Genomic DNA, 20,258 nt, shown 5'->3' on the forward strand with positions numbered 1-20,258 from the left:
AATCTTTTAGTATCGGAACCACAGACTTGGAATATCTATATGCCGCATGTTTATTATTTAGTACTAGGGGATGCCCGCGGCTTCGTCCGCGTGGATTTCTGTTTTTTGAAATCCCTAGGAACTTGATTTTCCGGGATAAAAGTAGCCTATGTTCTTCCCCGGGCTGTATCCCAAGTCCGTACCAAACATTAAAATCGGTTCAGCGGTTGGGCCGTGAAAACGTAGCAGACAGACAGACAGACACACTTTCGCATTTATAGTATTAGTATGGATGAAAACCAAACGTGCAATATTTTTACACGACAGCCCAGAAGGAGAAGTGTAATGCTTTCAGGGTTCATGTATGTATGTACAGTCAGCCTCAGAATTCAAACAGCAATACCACGAAACTATTGCATCAAAAACCTGTCGCACTTATGACCTTTTTCTATAAACACGCCACACACACCTAGCGCATGATCATTAAGGTGCTAAACGACTTACAGCCTTTAACTGTACATTTTTTTTAAACCAGCATAACTACTAAATGCCTAAATATATTTCGATGATGGGATATTGTTAGAACCCTGAAATCATCCCGAGTAGTTCTCCGGTAATTATAGAGACTAGCTCTATAATTTTTTGAAAAAAATCAACACGGCAGGTCACTCATGTTTTTAAATTTGTTTATAGTACTTAAAACTTGTTTCTTAGTTAATCGTAGTCCCAATTTCATTTGAATAGTAAGCAATCAAAGTCCATGAAATTTTACAGATATATTCTAGAAACTAATATCTGTGTCTGTGGTGTTTTATATTTTTCTAAAAATATGTAGTTTTAAAATTACAGGGGCTCCAAGATTTGTATGTGAATTTTTAAGACCGCGTAACTTTGAAACCGAATATTTTAACGGAAATCTGGAAAATCACAGGCATAGATATTAGTTCCCGGAACGTTTCTACAAAATTCCATTCAGTATGGTTGGTTAGTATTCCAATGAGAGACGAACTACGTTTGTATGGAGCGAGTGACGGAGAGACCCCTCTCAAAATATTACTACGCGAGTCTTTGTATGGTCCACGCGGACGCAGTCGCGGGTGTAACTAAGTTAGTTGTTAATATGTGAGGTGAATTGCATGCACATGCATGAATTGCATGCGTGCATTTATTATGGATTAGACCTATTTTACGTACATAGCTGTTTCCAATGGAGCCCAGGGGATTTGCTGTGAGGAAAACAAATTAATATCCATCTTCTTTGTTCCCTAATCACTATTAATTTAGGTCTTACGGCTATTACTCTAATTAAATAGTTTTTCCAACTTGAGCTCTTACGGTTTTTGCGAATTAACGTTGCCATTCCATTTTCCCGGACATCAATTTTGTTTTGCTGTCGGTAACATATAGACGTACCTATGTTAATTATTTCCGATGCCCAATTTTATTAGGGAAGAAGTTTTATTATAAGCTATTAGAGGGTGCCCGCAGCTTCGCCTGCGTGGATTTTGGTTTTTTTCTTAGTCCCGTAGGAACTCTTCGATTTTCCGGGTTAAAAAGTAGCCTATGTCCTTCCCCGGGATGTATCCCAAGTCTGTACCAAATTTCATTAAAATCGGTTGAGCGGTTGGGCCGTGAAAACGTAGCAAACGGACAGACAGACACACTTTCGCATTTATAATATTAGTATGGATGTGCTTTATATTATTCCTGGTGAAGAATATTATATTTAAATTCAAATTCAAAATATTTTTATTCAATTAGACTTTTACAAGTACTTTTGAATTGTCAAGAGCATGTACCACTGGTTCGGAATTTCGGTGGCAAGAAACTCGGCGGTTGCTCTTTTCAAAGATTAAATCTACAGTCGACGACCTCACTGGCGCTGTGATGAGTGGTGTGGTCTTATTAGTGGGAGGTCCCGGGTTCGGTTCCCGGCAGGGGAAATTTGGAATGTTATAATTTCTAAATTTTCTCTGGTCTGGGTCTGGTCACTGGCGGGAGGCTTCGGCCGTGACTAGTTACCACCCTACCGGCAAAGCCGTGCCTCCAATCGATTTGAAGTTCCAGTGCGGTACCGTGTAGAAAGGAAAGGGGTATGGGCTTATTAAAAAATGCCATATTCCTTCCAGGTTAGCCCGCTTCCATCTTAAAATGCATCATCACTTATCACTAGGTGAGATTGCAGTCAAGGGCTTTCAATAAAAAAAGGTGAGCTGTAATATTCTCGAAATCGATAAAAAGCTTCCATACAATTTCATTTATGTTTCACTTTGGTTAGCTGGAAACATTGGAATAACAAAAATAGGTACAGAAAAATTCATGTGAATTCAACTGTAAAAACTTCCCGTTCTCATTGAATGCCGCAAAAAAATGAACGACAGAGAGGTGCAATTTACTAGAGGCGGTAATCTTCCGCAATACTGCCTCAAAATGACTGCAGACAAAGATGGGTTTTGACATTCATTTAACTGACGCTGTATTATTTTATTTTATCTGACAATAATAAATTCAAATATTCAGAGGTGTCATTTACTAGAGGCAGTAATCGTCCGCTAAACTGTCCTACACTGACAAAGATGAGCTTTTTATTCTACCTGATAATTATTATACTAAATTAAAGGTAAATTCAAATAATTAAAAACAAACGACTAAAACTTGAAGTCATATTTAGCTTGAAGCTATTTGCTAGAAAATCGAGAGACGCATTGTTTTGGCTAGCCAGACATAAGAAAACGTCCAAGAGAAAAAAGTACTCGTAACTTCACGGTACCCATCAAACATCCCAAACAGCAAGTGTCTTTCCTCTTCTGTATAGTTGCTTCAAAATTCAAATTTTTAGAAATGTTACCCGAGTTGAGCCAGGTAGGATTACTTACTCTTTCTATATTTAAGTGGTGACGCCTAATGTAATGAGATTAGCATCTCTATGGCCTATAACTCAATGTTCAACGGGTTTTCTAGGAATAAAGAATATTCAATGTTAACAGCTAACCCTACAATAAATAATTTGAAATGCAGCTCGATTTCAAAGAAGTAATATTAATTAAAAAGCTGCAAGTTTTTTCATCATTAAATAAATAGCTATTGCCCGGCATTATGACCGTCATGGGATGAATGATTCGCTCGCCATCTATTGTGCGTTGACGGCACTATCAAGATTAACAATAAATACATTATTCTGATCAACCCATTGCCGGCCCACTACTGAGGACGGGTCTCCTTTGAGAATGAGGAGGGTTCAGGCCATGGTATTCCACTCAGTGAAGCAGCAATGTAGAACCAAACTTGTAGAATTGAGCCTCGATAGTTCAACGGTTGAGGAGCGGACTGAATTCCGAAAGGTCGGCGGTTCAATTCCCACCTATTGCACTATTGTGGTACCCACTCCTGGCACAAGCTTTACCCTTAATTGGAGGGGAAAGGGGAGTATTAGTCATGATTACCAGCATGGCTAATAATCTTTTTTTTTTTTTTTTAAAAAACCAATATCGAATGAGCTTAGTGGCTATCAATCATCATTGAACACTGAGTTAGTGAATCAGCATGCAGGACCCGTCCAAGACCACGAGGCCCTAAGCCAAGACGCCAGGCCTTAGCCCACATATGGAACCGAAGAAACGTTCTTCAACGCGCCACAGCGGATAAAGAGGCGACTCCTCTAGGCCCGTATCCATCTTGGCCTGGGCCAAGCGGAGAAGAACCCGCAGATCCCATTATTTATTTTTGAAAAACAAGTGTAAATTAAAAAATAACACCCCCGACAAGTGAAGGTTACAGTAACTAGAAAAGAGCTGATAACTTTCAAACGGCTGAACCGATTTTCTTGGAATATAGCTAAGATCAAGCCACCTTTCAAACAAAAAAAAACTTATCGGAAATTATTATTTATTATATTCTCTCCTTTTTTGGAAATCGGTTCATTAGTTTAGGAGCTACGATGCCACAGACAGTTACACAGATACACACATCAAACTTATAACACCCCTCTTTTTGGGTTGGAGGTTAATAACTGAGGAAAAATGGAGCTGCTAGGATCAGGTGTTACCTACAAAAGTTATTCCGCTTCGTGATAATAAACGACTTACGACAGTTGTCTGAAAAAGATACTGCCCGAGTGATTTATTCTAGCTTTTATTTGAGGAATAATAGGATCTCTTGAACGCTTTTAGAGTTCAGTACCCAAAAGTTTAATGATACCGAATTTGACTCGCGTAGAGAGGGTTCCACATGAACACAGTTTACAAGACCGCCATAACACCCTGATTTTTAAGTAATTTTTTGTTTAGTTTGCTGTTGAAACTGATAGCTACCGTTTTGATCCAAATCACGAACTTTGATTATGCTTGGAAATTAGTGATTTGTAAGTAGTGAGTCAAAAATGTCTGGATTAAAGAAAATAGTTTTTTTTTAAAGAATAATAGCCATTTTTAATCATGACTAACATTCCCCTTTCCCCTCCAACTAAGCGTTAAGCTTGTGCTAGGAGTGGGTACGACAATAGTGCAACGGGTGGGGTTTGAACCGCCGACCTTTTGAATTTCAGTCCGCTCCTATAACCGTTGAGCTATTGAGGCTTTATTTATAGCAGCTCATCTAGCTTTGACTATTCAAAAAGTTGTACGTAGTAGTAGTTGGTTAGTCTCGGTTGAAATTGGCCACCTTGGCCGAAATTTGGCCATGGCCCATGACTACATTACAATAATGGTAAAACGTACGTTTCTTTCACAAACCTACGTAATTCTTATTCAAAAACCCCTTTTCACTTTGAACAGACACTTATTACCGAGAAAGAGGTATTAAAGATTAAAATATTCTGCCCGAAAATATCTACGTATAGTATGGGAGTTAAAGCCTTTTTCTTTTGATAAAAACGGTTTTGTGGGCTCTGAATGTAGTCTTAGAAGGCTTTTAAGGTGATCGCACTTAGTCTCAAGATTCAGAGAAGGCTAAAGAGCCGCAAACGATGGACGGACGGACGGACAGACAGACAGGGTACCGTTTTTCCTTTTGAGGTACGGAACCCTAAAAATCAAATGACGCAAATCGGACTACGCAAGGGTTCCGTAGCATAAGAAATGTCACTTTTAATTTTTTTTTAACTTTCATAACGGCCGTTATGTCATTTTTTTTTAATTCATTATTATAGCGGCAATAGAAGTACACATTCTGTGAAAATTTCAATTTTCTATCTATTACAGTTCACAAGATAGGTACAGCCCACTGACAGACAGACGGATGGACGCACGGATAGATGCATGGACAGCGGAGGCTTAGGAATAGGGTCGCGTTGGCATGCTTCGAGTACGGAATCCTGAAAATGCGGCTTTTTGCGCCTTTGCTGGCGATTGCGTCTGCTACAGATCTTATCGTAGTATGCGATCACTTTTACGGAGTAACGAGTAAGTTCATGTGGCCTCGAAACGTAGGCCTGAGTTTTATTAAGAAAGTGTCTGTCATGGGGTAAATCGCGTAGTTAAAGAGCTGGTAGTAAATTTTGAGAAGGTGCTTTTTTCCATTTGATATCACTGTCGAGTTAGCTATTGAATGCGATCTCACCTGCGGAGTGATTCAAAGTCAAAGTCAAAGTCAAAATCATTTATTCAAAGTAGGTACAATTGTACTCCTTTTGATGGTCGAAATTGTTAAACTTGTACGATATAGTGGTGATAATTAATTACGTTACTTAAAACTAAAGCTACGAGGGTTCCAAACGCGCCCAAGTCTGAGAAGAGCCCACAACAAACTCAGCCGTGTATATTCGCTAACTGAGTGTCTAACGTTGAATGATAGCCACCGAACTGAATTGGCATTGGTTGGATAGTGTCCAACCAATTCCAATTGAGTTCATACTACTACTTCACTGATTGATATTGAAAGAATTTTTCGTAAAACAACCTCAATGGATTTTTATTAGTGGAATGTGTTTGTAACGAGGCGGAGAGATGGGAGATATTCAGTCGATTCCCCATTCTTCGGCTGTACAAGAAGGCCTTACGCAAGTAAGTGGTTGTAGAATGTGGCCTTACGGAGTGACATATTCCAAACGGAAAAAAATCCTTAAAATAAAGAGTATAAAAAAAACCTCAATGGATTACAAATAAATGGTAAATGGGTATGGTGGTATCGCGGTGGCTATTTAGTGTTGAACACTAATTAACGAATTACCTCGCTGGTGGTAAGTGGAAAGCGGGCTAGGCCAACAGAGGTGTGTTAGTTTTATTAAACTCATAGGAATCAGTTTCCACGAAGCAAACGTACCGGCACGCTATATTCTTCGAACCACATTATTTATTTGTACTCACTTATATTACATCTTATTTACTGTCCGAAACTTCTGGCTTCACGGAAGACCAGCGCTGTGCCTGCGTTCCCGACACAGGTGCAGCAAATGCTGAGTGGAGTCCATTTTGGCACCACACACCACGCGTCCCATTTTATGTTTTATTTATTTTAAGTTATCTTTTTGTTGGTACCAAATAAACAGTTTTTCTTTCTTTCTTTTTCTTTCTATATCGCTTGATCGGTCGAAATCGAACCCCCAATCTTCCGAATAGCACGCCGCCGTCTTCACCACTCGGTTATCACCGCTTATTAAGTAATAATTATTTATTATAAACTGCTGCTCGCGCTTTCGTCTGCGTGGATTTGGATTTTTGAAATCCCGTGGGAACTCTTTGACTTTCCGGGTTAAGAAGTAGCCTATGTCACTCTCCAGGTTTTTAACTATATCCATGCAAAAAATCACGGTGATCCGATACTCCGTTGCGGCATGATTGAAGGACAAACCAACAAACAAACACATTTTCGCATTTATAATATTATGGGTAGTGATGATTATTAAAGAAGAATTATGTAGTTAAAGAGATGTACCTATGTTTATATCAAGCACCTCTTCGAAATTCCCTACGATCTCTCGACCCATAATAAGTATAGGGAGCATTCCAATTTTCCATTATCTTTACGATGGATTTATTCACACCACAGCATAAATACATACAGTGAGAGTAAAATAGGAATTTTCTCCCACTTTATGTACTTATGATATCGTGGTCACTAGTGGTTAAGGTCAGGTCATTTTTTTGCGCATAAAATGTAGCCTATGCCACCATCATCATTCATCAAAATCGGCCCAGTAATTTAGGCGCTAGGGTGGAACACACAGAAAACACAATACATACATACATACATACACACATATATAGACTGCTAAAATCATAATCCTTCCTTTTTGCATTGCCGTAGTCGTGTAAAAATAGGTACCATGTGTAATATTCAGAGCCTGAATAAAGTGAGAGAAAATAACATTTTAAAATTTCACCTCCAGCTACCCGTACTTCGTTTCATTTTTCTCAAATATTTTGTATAAAATTTTCCTGCAAACTAAGCTTCGGTATATCGTTTACATTTTTAGCGTTCCGTACACAAAAGTTAAAAACGGGACATGTAATATCGCCTTGGTCGCAGTCCGCCCGACTGTCAATCCATCCATCTGTCAGTCTGTCTGTCTGTCATTGCCGTTTTATACAGAAGGCCAAGACTCAAAATGTGAGTGAGAATATGAGTTATGGGGGCCGCTGCCCCCCATAACTCACGTCTTACCCAAGAACCATACGTATTTTGTACTCGCCTTTGGGTTCTGTACCCGAACGGTGCCCACGGGACCCTGTTACTAACTAAGGTTAAAATCTATCACTTCGATCTCGTTTTAACGGTGTGTTAAGTCTGAGCAAAGTCAAAGTGCGCCCTATAGATCTCAGCCTAAAGACTCCGCTGTCAATTCAATTCAATTCAATTCAAAATATTTTTATTCAATTAGACTTTTACAAGTTCTTTTGAATCGTCAAAAGCATCTACCACTGCTTCGGATGGTCAGCGGGCTGTATCTCAATTGGCAGAGAGAGGCCTTAAAACTGGTAAAGGGTTGAAATTTTCACACAGTATGTATTTCTATTGACGCTAAACGACAAATAATAAAATAACAAACCCCCCGACATAAAAACCTCTATAAGAAAACTATAACAGAGCTGATAACTTTCAAACGGCTGAACCGATTTTCTTCGATTATAGCTAAGAACACTCGATTAAGCCACCTTTCAAACAAAAAGAAACTAAATTAAAATCGGTCCATTCGTTTAGGAGCTACGATGCCACAGACAGATACACAGATACATGTCAAACTTATAACACCCCTCTTTTTGGGTCGGGGGTAAAAAAAAACAAGATTGCGAATTACAAAATGGCTGCTATGTAAAAAAAAGTAGGTACATAGCGTTGTATTATCTCGTACGATGGTACGGAACCGTACGTGTGCTAGTCCGACTCGCACTTACCCGGTTTTTGTATTCGCGAACACTGATTGACCAAGAAAACTTACAATTTTCCCTCTTTTTATTCTGTTTTGCAAATATAAAAAGTTATTTTCCATGCCATCTTACTTCAAAGTCCAGACACGTGTAAAGGTAAAAAAAAATAGAACGGTAAAAATAAACTAACATCATCTAATAATACAATATTTTTGATCAATTATGTTTACATATCATATATTATTTTTAACCCCCGACCCAAAAAGAGGGGTGTTATAAGTTTGACGTGTGTATCTGTGTATCTGTCTGTGGCATCGTAGCGCCTAAACGAATGAACCGATTTTAATTTAGTTTTTTTTTGTTTGAAAGGTGGCTTGATCGAGAGTGTTCTTAGCTATAATTCAAGAAAATCGGTTCAGCCGTTTGAAAGTTATCAGCTCTTTTCTAGTTACTGTAACCTTTACTTGTCGGGGGTGTTATAAATTTTTAATTTACACTTCTTATATTATACACTGGTGAACACACAATCACCTTTGCGTCGCAAATTCGGATACAAAAAGTCACCGCTGTCATGAGAAACCTAGAACTTAATGCTGGAGTAATAAACGTAAACGTAATTACAGATTATACGTATAACCTAATATTACGTTTACGTGAAGCTAATATTACGTTTACGTCATTCTCTACACTTGTTACCGCAGCTTATTAGGCGTCAGCCATTTTATAAAATCAGATTACAAATAACGAAAAATTCTTACGAGATTCTCTAAGTATTTATTTTATTAACCCCCGACCCAAAAAGAGGGGTGTTATAAGTTTGACGTGTGTATCTGTGTATCTGTGTATCTGTGTATCTGTGTATCTGTCTGTGGCATCGTAGCGCCTAAACGAATGAACCGATTTTAATTTAGTTTTTTTTGTTTGAAAGGTGGCTTGATCGAGAGTGTTCTTAGCTATAATCTAAAAAAATTGGTTCAGCCGTTTAAGAGTTATCAGCTCTTTTCTAGTTTTCTTGTAGAAAAGAAGGTTAGATAACCGTTAGGTTCATAATATTATTATGTCAATAGACAAATGTCAAGCTGTCAAGATGGACGTTGCCTAAATACATAATTATTTATTTGAAAATGATGTTTTGGAAAACTCAGATACTTTGGATCGTCGCGGGTGTTATAAATTTTTAATTTACACTTGTCTTGTAGAGTCTTGACATCCATACTAATAATATAAATGCGAAAGTGTGTCTGTCTGTCTGTCTGCTATGTTTTCACGGCCCAACAGTTTAACCAATTTTAATGAAAGGAGCAAAAACGAGGAAGCAAATTAAAGAGAATTAAATATTGTTATGTTCAAACTGTTAGATTTGCTTCATGATTTTTCACATGCTACTTTAAGGTAGCAAATACATATGAAAAGGCTTTTCACATGCTATCTGTGAAAATAGTCCATCTCCATGTATTATATTACAATTAATTATTTATTATTATTAGCATCGAAATATAAACGATTGTAAAGATAAGCTGTAAAGGCTTAGTGCTGTAATATTTACGATCCAAAATTTACGTTGGAACAAAACCTTTGCATAAATCACGTTCGGCTCATTACATCCATACTTTCATACTAATATTATAAATGCGAAAGTGTATCTGTCTGTCTATTTGTCTGCTAGCTTTTCACGGCCCAACAGTTTAACCGATTTTGATGTTTGGTACAGGGTTAGCTTACATCCCGGGGAAGGACATAGGCTTACTTATTATCCCAGAAAATCATAGAGTTCCCACGAGAATTTTGAAAAAAACCTAAATCTCATCTAGTCTTTAATATTTCTCAGACAAACAGTAGGTATTAGCTAGTAAATAATACAAGCAATGTAATGAAGTACCTAGGTATTGTGAATTTTCACCTTTGGATCTGCCTGACTTAGGCAATAAAGCTGTCAGTCTGTCTGAATTGTCTAAATTTTCCCTCCCTAAGGGCCTCCGAGAGTTAAACTAACGTTTGTTAGCGTACCTACGCGTGAATTGTTAATAGCCCGGGGAAATTAACTATTCTGCTGAAAAACTCCCGGGTGGCTGGATTTTGGTACCCGGTTGTTGTTTTTCTAAAACAAATGGAAAAGTGCCCATTGATCCGAGCTAAAAAACCGGGCAAGTGCGAGTCAGACTCGCGCACCGAGGGTTCCGTGCTGCAGTCGTATTTTTTCGTCATTTTGCACAACAAACCAAAAACTATTACAAGAACAAATAAAAATATCATATAATATAACTATATTATAAAGGCGGAAGTTTGCGTGTATGTCTGTGTATGTGTGTGTGTGTATGTTTGTTACTCCTTCACGCAAAAACTACTGGACGGATTTGGCTGAAATTCGGAATGGAGGTAGATAATATCCTAAATTAGCACATAGGCTACATTTTATCCCGGAAAATCAAAGAGTTCTCACGGGATTTCGAAAAACCTAAATCCACGCGGACGAAGTCGCGGGCGTCAGCTAATATTTAATATTTCTTCATACAACTTTTCGCAACCGTATAGACATATGACATGATATATGATATAATATGATACATGATATATGATATATGACATATTCATCGTTCACAAACGTAAACACTACACTACTATTCGAAAGGCGAGCGTTCGACTAGTCTACTCGAAACGGGGAGGACGGGCGAACGAACCGGGCGAGCGGGCTGGCGGGCGAGCTAAGCTAGCGAAGCGCGGGCGCGCCAACGAGGTGAACGAGTAGCTTCGCTGGAATCGTCGGATATTTCGTTAGCTTAGCTCGTTAGGTTAGTCGGTAGCTCGCGGTGTGAACCGAAGTATGTAAAGAGGTGAAACGATGTTCGCCCGCCTACCCCGCCCGCCCGCTAGCTGGCGGTGTGGCCAGCGCTTTAGACGTTGTCATCAGGGCTCACTTCCATTCCGCGTTTTATGACCCAAGCCTTTAGCCGCTTCCTTCAAGCTTCAATAAGGCTGGGCGCAGTGTAGGGTTGTCACCTGCCACTTCTTGATTTACGGGTTACCAGCATCAAAAATACGAGTTTCTAGATTTTTTTACGGGAGATAGTGTTTTACATAGAGATTTTTTAAAATAAGTAAGTACCTATTGTTGTATTAAATTTGACTGGTGGTTCCGCTTTCACAGTGTCAATAATGCGTCAATTTCGGCTACGCGGGTTTTAGTCCACGCATATGAGGAAAATATTCTTTCTATTAATGGACAAAATGGTTTGGTTTCGCCAGCCAGCTCCGGCTGAATTTGTGAAAAATACGGGAGCTGTATTTACCCCGTATTTTATTTAAGCAATTACGGGTTTCTGTATTATCATGCTCTGAAATACGGGGTAACCCGTAAAATACGGGGCATCTCGCAATCCTAGCGCAGTATATTCTAAAATGTAGTTATCATTGCTTATACAAGTACATATGAATAATCAAATAAATAATGTATCGTAAACTTTAAACGATGGGAAGGCTTGTTTTCTCCTATGTGGTGGCACACACGGCAAATCAAACCTGCTATCACCCCATTATAACCCTTAACCCCACTGCATAAACACTGTTATTCCTTGTCATAATATTGATATGTAAATAATATACAAAATCGTTAATGCATATTCCAAAACAAACAATCGTTGTAATATGACTCTTATTCATACAGCAATAAAAGCTACAATTCTAGAATGTAAGAATTAATGTCTGTTACAAGCTTAGTTTACAATACAAAGTTATAAATGCGTCTATATCCACGATTGGTTGTACGATTTTAGACATTAACTTGCTATAAATAAGACTTATATGTTTACTTTTCGAAGAGCAATATTAACTTGGTCACATACACTTATATTTACGTTGTTAGCAAAACCGCGTTCTAACTGTGAAAACCACTTTTCTTTGCAATTGGTTGGGAGGTTTAGTCTTTGTAGTTTGTACTGAAACCAAGATTAAAGCGTTTGGCAGTAATTGTGTAAAAGACTTAGATAAAGGGTGGGTTCCCAACGAGTAACAGTGTGACTGGATGGGAATAAAAATCAATGTTTGCACTTCCCAACGAGTCACACTGTAACACGATTGGATAATAATGATAGACAAAGTCTAAATCAATGAATTCGTTTATTATTCTTTACCTGTTTTCTAATATTAAAAAAGAAGGTATGGAAATCCATATCCATACTAATATTATAAATGCGAAAGTGTGTCTGTCTGTCTGTCTGTCTGTCTGCTACGCTTTCACGGCTCAACCGCTGAACCGATTTGAATAAAATTTGGTACCGACTTAGGTTATTTTTCGGGGAAGGACATAGGCTACTTTCTATCCCGGAAAAACAAACAGTTCCCGCGGGATTCCTAAATACTCATCCACTTGATCGATTCGTATGAAATTTGGTACCGAGGTAGCTTGCGTCCCTGTAATTGGCATAGGCAACTTTTACTCCCGGAAAATCAAATAGTTTCCACGGGATCTTTAAAAACCTACATCCACGCGGACGAAGTCGCGGGCATCCTCTAGTAAGTAATAGATTGGATAAAAATAATAAATTGTAACTACTACCTACCTATAAAAAACCGGCCAAGTGCGATTCAGACTCGCGCACCGAGGGTTCCGTACTCGGGTATTTTTTCGACATTTATGCAAAAAACATTAATGAAAAACTATTACGCATAAAAATAATTAGAAATCTGTTGTAGAATGTACAGGTAAATGATAACCCACTTGGTAGGTATACCTACCTAGTTATCTTATTTTGAAAATTGAATATTCTAATTATTATTATAGTTCATAAACACATTTTAATATTTTTTTTGTGATGTTACCACAAATGCACTGTTTTCGGATTTTTTACTTTACTTGTCCTATGAGACCTACCTATTTACCTGCTAAATTTCATGATTCTAGGTCAACGGGAAGTACCCTATAGGTTTTCTTGGCAGACACGACGGACGGACAGACGGACAGACGTCGCTATACCGCATTATATTTCCGAAACCTCGTGCGGATCAGATGCGGATCGTCCGAACATTTAGCTACATACAACACACAGAGCCTCGATAGTTCGACGGTTGATGAGCGGACTGAATTCCGAAAGGTCGGCGGTTCAAACCCCACCCGTTGCACTATTGTCGTACCCACTCCCCTAATAATACACCCCTTTCCCCTAATAAAATATTCTTTACAAAAAAAACTGATAAAGGTGCTCACGCACTCGAACTGAACTGCAGCTGAACTGAGCTGCCGCGACGCGCATACCACGTGGCGCTGCTGCACGATATTCGCGGCTGAAGAGAATATCGTGCAGCGCGCTGCCGCGACGCGCAGTTCAGCTGCAGTTCAGTTGCAGTTCAGTTCGAGTGCGTGGGCACCTTTAGTCTTCTCAAATCCAGCTAAACGGTTTGTTTACTTGAAGATTTACACGAAGGATTTTAATAAAGAGTCAAGTCAGTTCAGTCTCGTTTTCAAGAGGTCATAAAACCCGTAGGTTGTCGACATCGGTCAAAGACTGTAAATTATGTTTGATCTCGAAACTTGTGAGTCAAAAACAGGAAATTAGAAAAGATGTTCTTTATTCCTCCTTCCAGTTTAAATACAAGATAAAGTTGAAAACTAAAACGCGACTGCGATCGTCTTAATAAACGCTGAAATATTAGAGTAAAATAGTTTTCTTATCGCTTGGTATACTTATTTTAATGTTGTAGTACATTTATATTCATGAACTCACAATTTTCTCCTCTTTCAACTAGATACAATGCCAAAAAAAAAAATTTTGGAGACCCCCACTTTATTTTATGTAACATTCGTTAGGTCAATTTTTTCGTATAAAATGTAGCCTATGTCACACTGACCGTTACAACAAATCAATTGACACCTCATTCATCAAAATCGGCCCAGGAGTTTAGGCGCTACGGTGGAACACACAGAATCTGGATACAAACATATTACATACCCACATACATACATAGATAGTACATACATACATATACTGCTAAAATCATAACCCTTCCTTTTGGCTTTGCCGCAGTCGGGTAAAAAATGAACGTTTTTCTTTCGTTTTTCAACAGGGCTCTCCGTCAATTACTCCATACAATCGTAGTTCCAATTTCATTTAAATATTAAGCAACCAAAGTCCATGAAATGCAGACATATTCTAGAAACTAATATCTGTGCCTGTGGTGTTTTAGATTTTTCTAAAAATATGTAGTTCCAAAATTACAAGAGCTCAAAGATTTTTATGTGAATTTTTAAGACCGCGTAACTTTGAAACCGAATATTTTAACAGAAATCTGGAAAACCATAGGCATAGATATTAGTTTCTAGAATATGTCTGCAAAATTTCATGGACTTTGGTTGCTTAATATTCAAATGAAATTGGAACTACGTTTGTATGGAGCGAGTGACGGAGAGACCCCTCTTTAGTGTAACTTTGTAAACTGAAATCTGGCAAACCACAGGCGCTGTTATTACTTAGTTCCTCGAACGTACCTACCTACCTATCTATATAATTTCATTGAATTGGACTTTAGTGCTGTTAGTAGGTATTCAAATGAAAACCAAACTAATAGTACCTGTTTGTTTTCCTCTTGGGTTCTAGTAAAATATCTGAAACGGTTTATAATTTTGTAAGACAAGTAAATGTTACAGTAACTAGAAAAGAGCTGATAACTTTCAAACGGCTGAACCGATTTCCTTGGATTATAGCTAAGAACACTCTTGATCAAGCCACCTTTCAAACAAAAAAAACTAAACTAAAATCGGTTCATTAGTTTAGGAGCTACGATGCCACAGATAGATACACAGATACACACGTCAAACTTATAACACCCCTCTTTTTGGGCCGGGGGTTAAAAAGGATAAAAGTGGTAAGCTAAATAAATTAAGGACGTGCAAAAGCTTACACGCATGGTAGGTACGACATTACTTAGGGTAATTATGAAAGGGAATTATTCTGGTAAAATTATAAAGTTCGTTCAACTTTATTTCAGTTATCATACTCTCGAGTAAAGATTAATTAGTCCTAAAAGCTGTAATAAGCATGATAGCATGACGTCCGCCTATTCGGAGTGTTCAGGGTTCGATTCCGGGTAGGTATTTCACCATTTAACTTTCTGAATTCATAACTCAAAATTTAAAAACCCCCGACACAAAAACTCTATAAGAAAACTAGAAAAGAGCTGATAACCTCTCAAACGGCTGAACCGATTTTCTTCGATTATAGCAAAGAACACTCTCGATCAAGCCACCTTTCAAACAAAAAAAAACTAAATTAAAATCGGTTCATTCGTTTAGGAGCTACGATGCCTCAGACAGATACACACATCAAACTTATAACACCCCTCTTTTTGGGTCGGGGGTTAATAAATGGGGCGGATTTCAGTCACATTTAGGGATATATCAGTCACAAACAGGCGTTTTTCAATATTTTTGCTATTTTAACCTAGTTTTGCGTTAATTTAGAAGAAAATGAAAAATGCTAATTAATCAATTAAGTACCTATCCAGCTCATATTGTAAAGTAAAAGATTAAGAATTCAGTTCATATGAAATTTGAGAAAAATTAAAACAAGTTGAATTCCGCTTATTCGTTCATCTATTGGTCGGACTACACTATCTCTAATCTTTTCGGAGTAAGGTTTCCACCAAAAGTGCTGCCAAGTGATTTAGCGTAGCAAAAGAGTACCGGTTTAATGAAAACTGCCATGTTTCCCTTCCAGGTTAGCCCGCTTCCATCTTAGACTGCATTATCACTTACCACCAGGTGAGATTGCAGTCAAGGACTAACTTGTATCCGAATAATAAACAAGGATACGATATAGCCAATCGGTGAGCGACACAGAGTTCTCCAATATGTGTGAAGTCTTCCAATTCGCACTTGGCTAACGTTGTGGACTACGGCCTAAGCCCTTTTGTATACTAAAGCTGTCTTGTATTTCCTGCGCATTAAGGCTCCTTGAAGGCTTGTTATAACAAGATAATGACATTGTTATGAAGTTAATTAGGTATTGTGTAGCAGAAATGAAATTAGTACGTACTTAATTGCCGGCTAATTAGTAATTATGTAGATACCAAGGGATCATTTTGTTTGAATTAAGTTTCATCTAAGTAGGTCTGGTTGGAGGTTTCGGCCGTGGCTACTTACCACCCTACCGGCAAAGCTGTGCCGCCAAGCGGTTTAGCGTTCCGGTACGATCCGTGTAGAAACCAAAATGGGTCGGGGGTTATGGGTTTAATAAAAACAGTCATATCACTTCCAGGTTAACCTGTTTCCACCTAAGACTGCATCATCACTTACCACCAGATGAAATTGCAGTCAAGGGCTAACTCGTATCTGAATTAAAAATTAAATCTAACCTGTACATTATAATGACATGAACAGAAGTAGTTCACCTACTCCTAAAAGAAGGCACGATACTCCTAGAGATACTAAAAATAAATTACTTGAAATAAACGATTTTTAGGGTTCCGTACCTGAGAAGGAAAAACGGAACCCTTATAGGACCACTTTATTGTCTGTCTGTCCGCCCGTCCGTCCGTCCGTCACGTCTGTCAAGAAAACCTGTAGGCTCTTCCCGTTGACCTAGAATCGTGAAATTTGGCAGGTAGGTAGGTCTTATAAGCAGAAGTAAAGGTGTAAATCCGAAAACTGTGAATTTGTGATTACATCATTAATAAAAAAATTAAATGTGCTTCAATTTTCAAAGTAAGATAACTATACCAAGCGGGGTATCATATGAAGGGGCTTTACCTGAATATTCTAAAACAGATTTTTATTTGTTTTTATGCATAATAGTTTTTGATTTATCGTGAAAAATGTCGGAAAATTACCTGAGTACGGAACCCTCGGTGCGCGAGTCTGACTCGCACTTGGCCAGTTTTTTCTATAATAATAGTATTTGGACTGAGATCCGTGCTCAGTAGTGAGCCGGTGATAGGTTTGATGATGATAAAGAAATCGTCTCTGAAACGATCTAAATCTCAATATCTGAATATTCATAGTATCACGTAGGTGGATGAAACCCTAGGCACACATTTCACGTAATTTTATATGATTAATTAAAGTTCGAGAAATGTATATTTTCTATATTAAAATGTGGATTAATTAATTATTTGTTAATTAATCAAGCTAATTGAATGGGGAATGGTTGCAAATCTAAATTAATTGGTGATTATCAATTACGTAAATTGAAGTCAAAGTCAAAGTCATTTATTCAAATTGCATACTATTGTACACTTTCTGATTGTCAAACAATGATGTAGTGGTGATAATTAATTATGATTGTATTCAAGATAAAAGTTAAAAGGAGATTGCCCACCACTTTTTCCAGCGATACATACGCAAAAATATATATATATTACATAGCTATATATTATAGCTATACTTACTTAGCTATTTTGAAATAACTTTCATTTTGTGAAATTAAGTATTAATTTTCTGCAGTGATTTCACGCTCGATTTTTCATACAAAGGGATTTTTCAATTTTCGTTACAATCGATTGTTACGTTAACTATAATTTTAATCAAGCCCAATAGTTTTTGCGTGAAAGAGTAACAAACATACACACACACACGTACAAACTTTCGCCTTTATAAAATTAAGTGTGATGAGATGACTGTGGCAAACGGCAGATGGACAGACAGACTGGGTGAAGCTTCCTAAGTAAGTGAGAGTAAGTGAGTGGTGGGTGAGGCTAAGGGTTCCTTGTTTTACTGGGTAACTCTAAAAAAAATAGACGGACCATAGTCCTGACTCCTGTGATAAATGAAGGTAGACAACTAATTAATTAACAAGTGTAAATTAAAAATTTATAACACCCCCGACAAGTGAAGGTTACAGTAACTAGAAAAGAGCTGATAACTTTCAAACGGCTGAACCGATATTCTTGGATACACTTAGAACACTCGATCAAGCCACCTTTCAAACAAAAAAACTAAATTAAAATCGGTTTATTAGTTTAGGAACTACGAGGCCACAAACAGATACACAGATACACACGTCAAACTTATCACACCCCTCTTTTTGGGTCGGGGGTCAAAAATTAGTAGTGAGATTTTGTACATAGGTTACATAATTATTAGTGCGTAATTAAATTTTGACCTTTATTACAAACAGAATTAATAAATACTTACATTTTAGTATAGAGCTTAAATTTCTATGATTGAAAATATTGTATTAAACAAGATGATGCGCGTGACTTCGTCCGCATGGATTTAGATTTTTAAAAATCCCGTGGGAACTCCTTGACCTATGTGCATCTCTGAGCTGCAAGTTATATCTGTGCCAAACGTCAAAATCGGTTATGCGGATGGTATTTAACAGGGCTCTCTCCGTCACTTGCTCCATACAATCGTAGTTCCAATTTCATTTGAATATTAAGCAACCAAAGTCCATGAAATTTTGCAGACATATTCTAGAAACCAATATCTGTGTCTGTGGTGTTTTAGATTTTTCTAAAAATATGTAGTCTTAAAAGTACAGGAGCTCAAAGATTTGTATGTGAATTTTTAAGACCGCGTAACTTTGAAACCGAATATTTTAACAGAAATCTGGAAAACTGCAGGCATAGATATTAGTTTCTAGAATATGTCTGCAAAATTTCATGGACTTTGGTTGCTTAATATTCAAATTAAATTGGAACTACGTTTGTATGGACCGAGTGACGGAGAGATCCCTCTTGAAAAACCCGTGGGAATTGTTCGATTTTCCCATACTAAAACTAGCCTATGTCCTTCCCCGGGATGCAAGCTATCAATGTACCACGTCAAAATCGATTCTACGGATGGATCGTGTAAAGCTAGCAGACGCAGTCAGACAGACACACTTTCGCATTTATAATATAAAGTATTGTTTGGTATAGAAACATGATGAATGCCCTTGAAAGAATTTCCATACGAAGCGATATAGCCATCTCTTATTCCACTCGTGGGCGAGCACTTCAGTAGAGGCTCTTAATAAAAATAAGCGGCCAAGTACCAGGCAGACTTGCGCACCGAGGGTTCCGTACTCAGGATTTCAAGACCGAAAGGTCGGAGGTTCAAACCTCCGACCTTTCGGTTTTCAGTCCGCTCCTATAACCGTTGAGCTATTGAGGCTCTAAAATAATATAAACATTAGGTACTCTTAACGAATAAATGCGAAAGTGTGTTTGTTTGTTGCTTTGTCCTTCAATCACGCCACAACGGAGCAACGGATCAACCTGATTTTTTACATGGATATATAGTTGAAGACCTGGAGAGTGACGTCTTCTTTTCATCCCGAGTAATCAAAGAGTTCCGTCAGGTTTTTGGAATTCTAAATCCACACGGACGAAGTCGCGGGGATCAGTTAATATTATAACCCCAATTTTTAGAGTTTCGTAGTTAAACGAATATACTTTCATTCAGTCCGTCCGTCCATTTTCGTCACAGTCAGTTCGTTCAGTAACTAACTATTAAAAAAATTGTTGACAGGCACAGTTACAGAAGTTTCTTCGCCAGCATGTCGCCAGCCTTCAAAATTTTACAACAAGTGTAAATTAAAAATTTATAACACCCCCGACGATCCAAAGTATTTGAGTTTTCCAAAACATCATTTTCAAATAAATAATTATGTATTTAGGCAACGTCCATCTTGACAGCTTGACATTTGTCAATTGACATAATATTAAGAACCTAACGGTTATCTAACCTTCTTTTCTACAAGAAAACTAGAAAAGAGCTGATAACTCTTAAACGGCTGAACCAATTTTTTTGGATTATAGCTAAGAACACTCTCGATCAAGCCACCTCTCAAACAAAAAAAACTAAATTAAAATCGGTTCATTCGTTTAGGCGCTACGATGCCACAGACAGATACACAGATACACAGATACACAGATACACAGATACACAGATACACAGACACACAGATACACAGATACACACGTCAAACTTATAACACCCCTCTTTTTGGGTCGGGGGTTAAAAAATGTTGCTCTGACGTTTTGACAGATTTCCAATACCACAAG

At 37.9% G+C, this 20,258-nt stretch overlaps 1 long non-coding RNA gene across 1 annotated transcript; it reads left to right on the forward strand.

Annotated features, from left to right (window-relative positions):
• Nucleotides 1-125: 125 nt before the first annotated feature.
• LOC123877833 lies at nucleotides 126-19,070 on the forward strand. The gene is made up of 3 exons (XR_006798685.1): nucleotides 126-141; nucleotides 4,608-4,613; nucleotides 18,994-19,070. It is a non-coding gene; the product is annotated as an uncharacterized LOC123877833 (long non-coding RNA).
• Nucleotides 19,071-20,258: the final 1,188 nt, after the last annotated feature.

The sequence above is a fragment of the Maniola jurtina genome, chromosome 24 (genome assembly GCF_905333055.1).
Source record: "Maniola jurtina chromosome 24, ilManJurt1.1, whole genome shotgun sequence".
In the NCBI taxonomy this organism is placed as follows: domain Eukaryota; kingdom Metazoa; phylum Arthropoda; class Insecta; order Lepidoptera; family Nymphalidae; genus Maniola; species Maniola jurtina.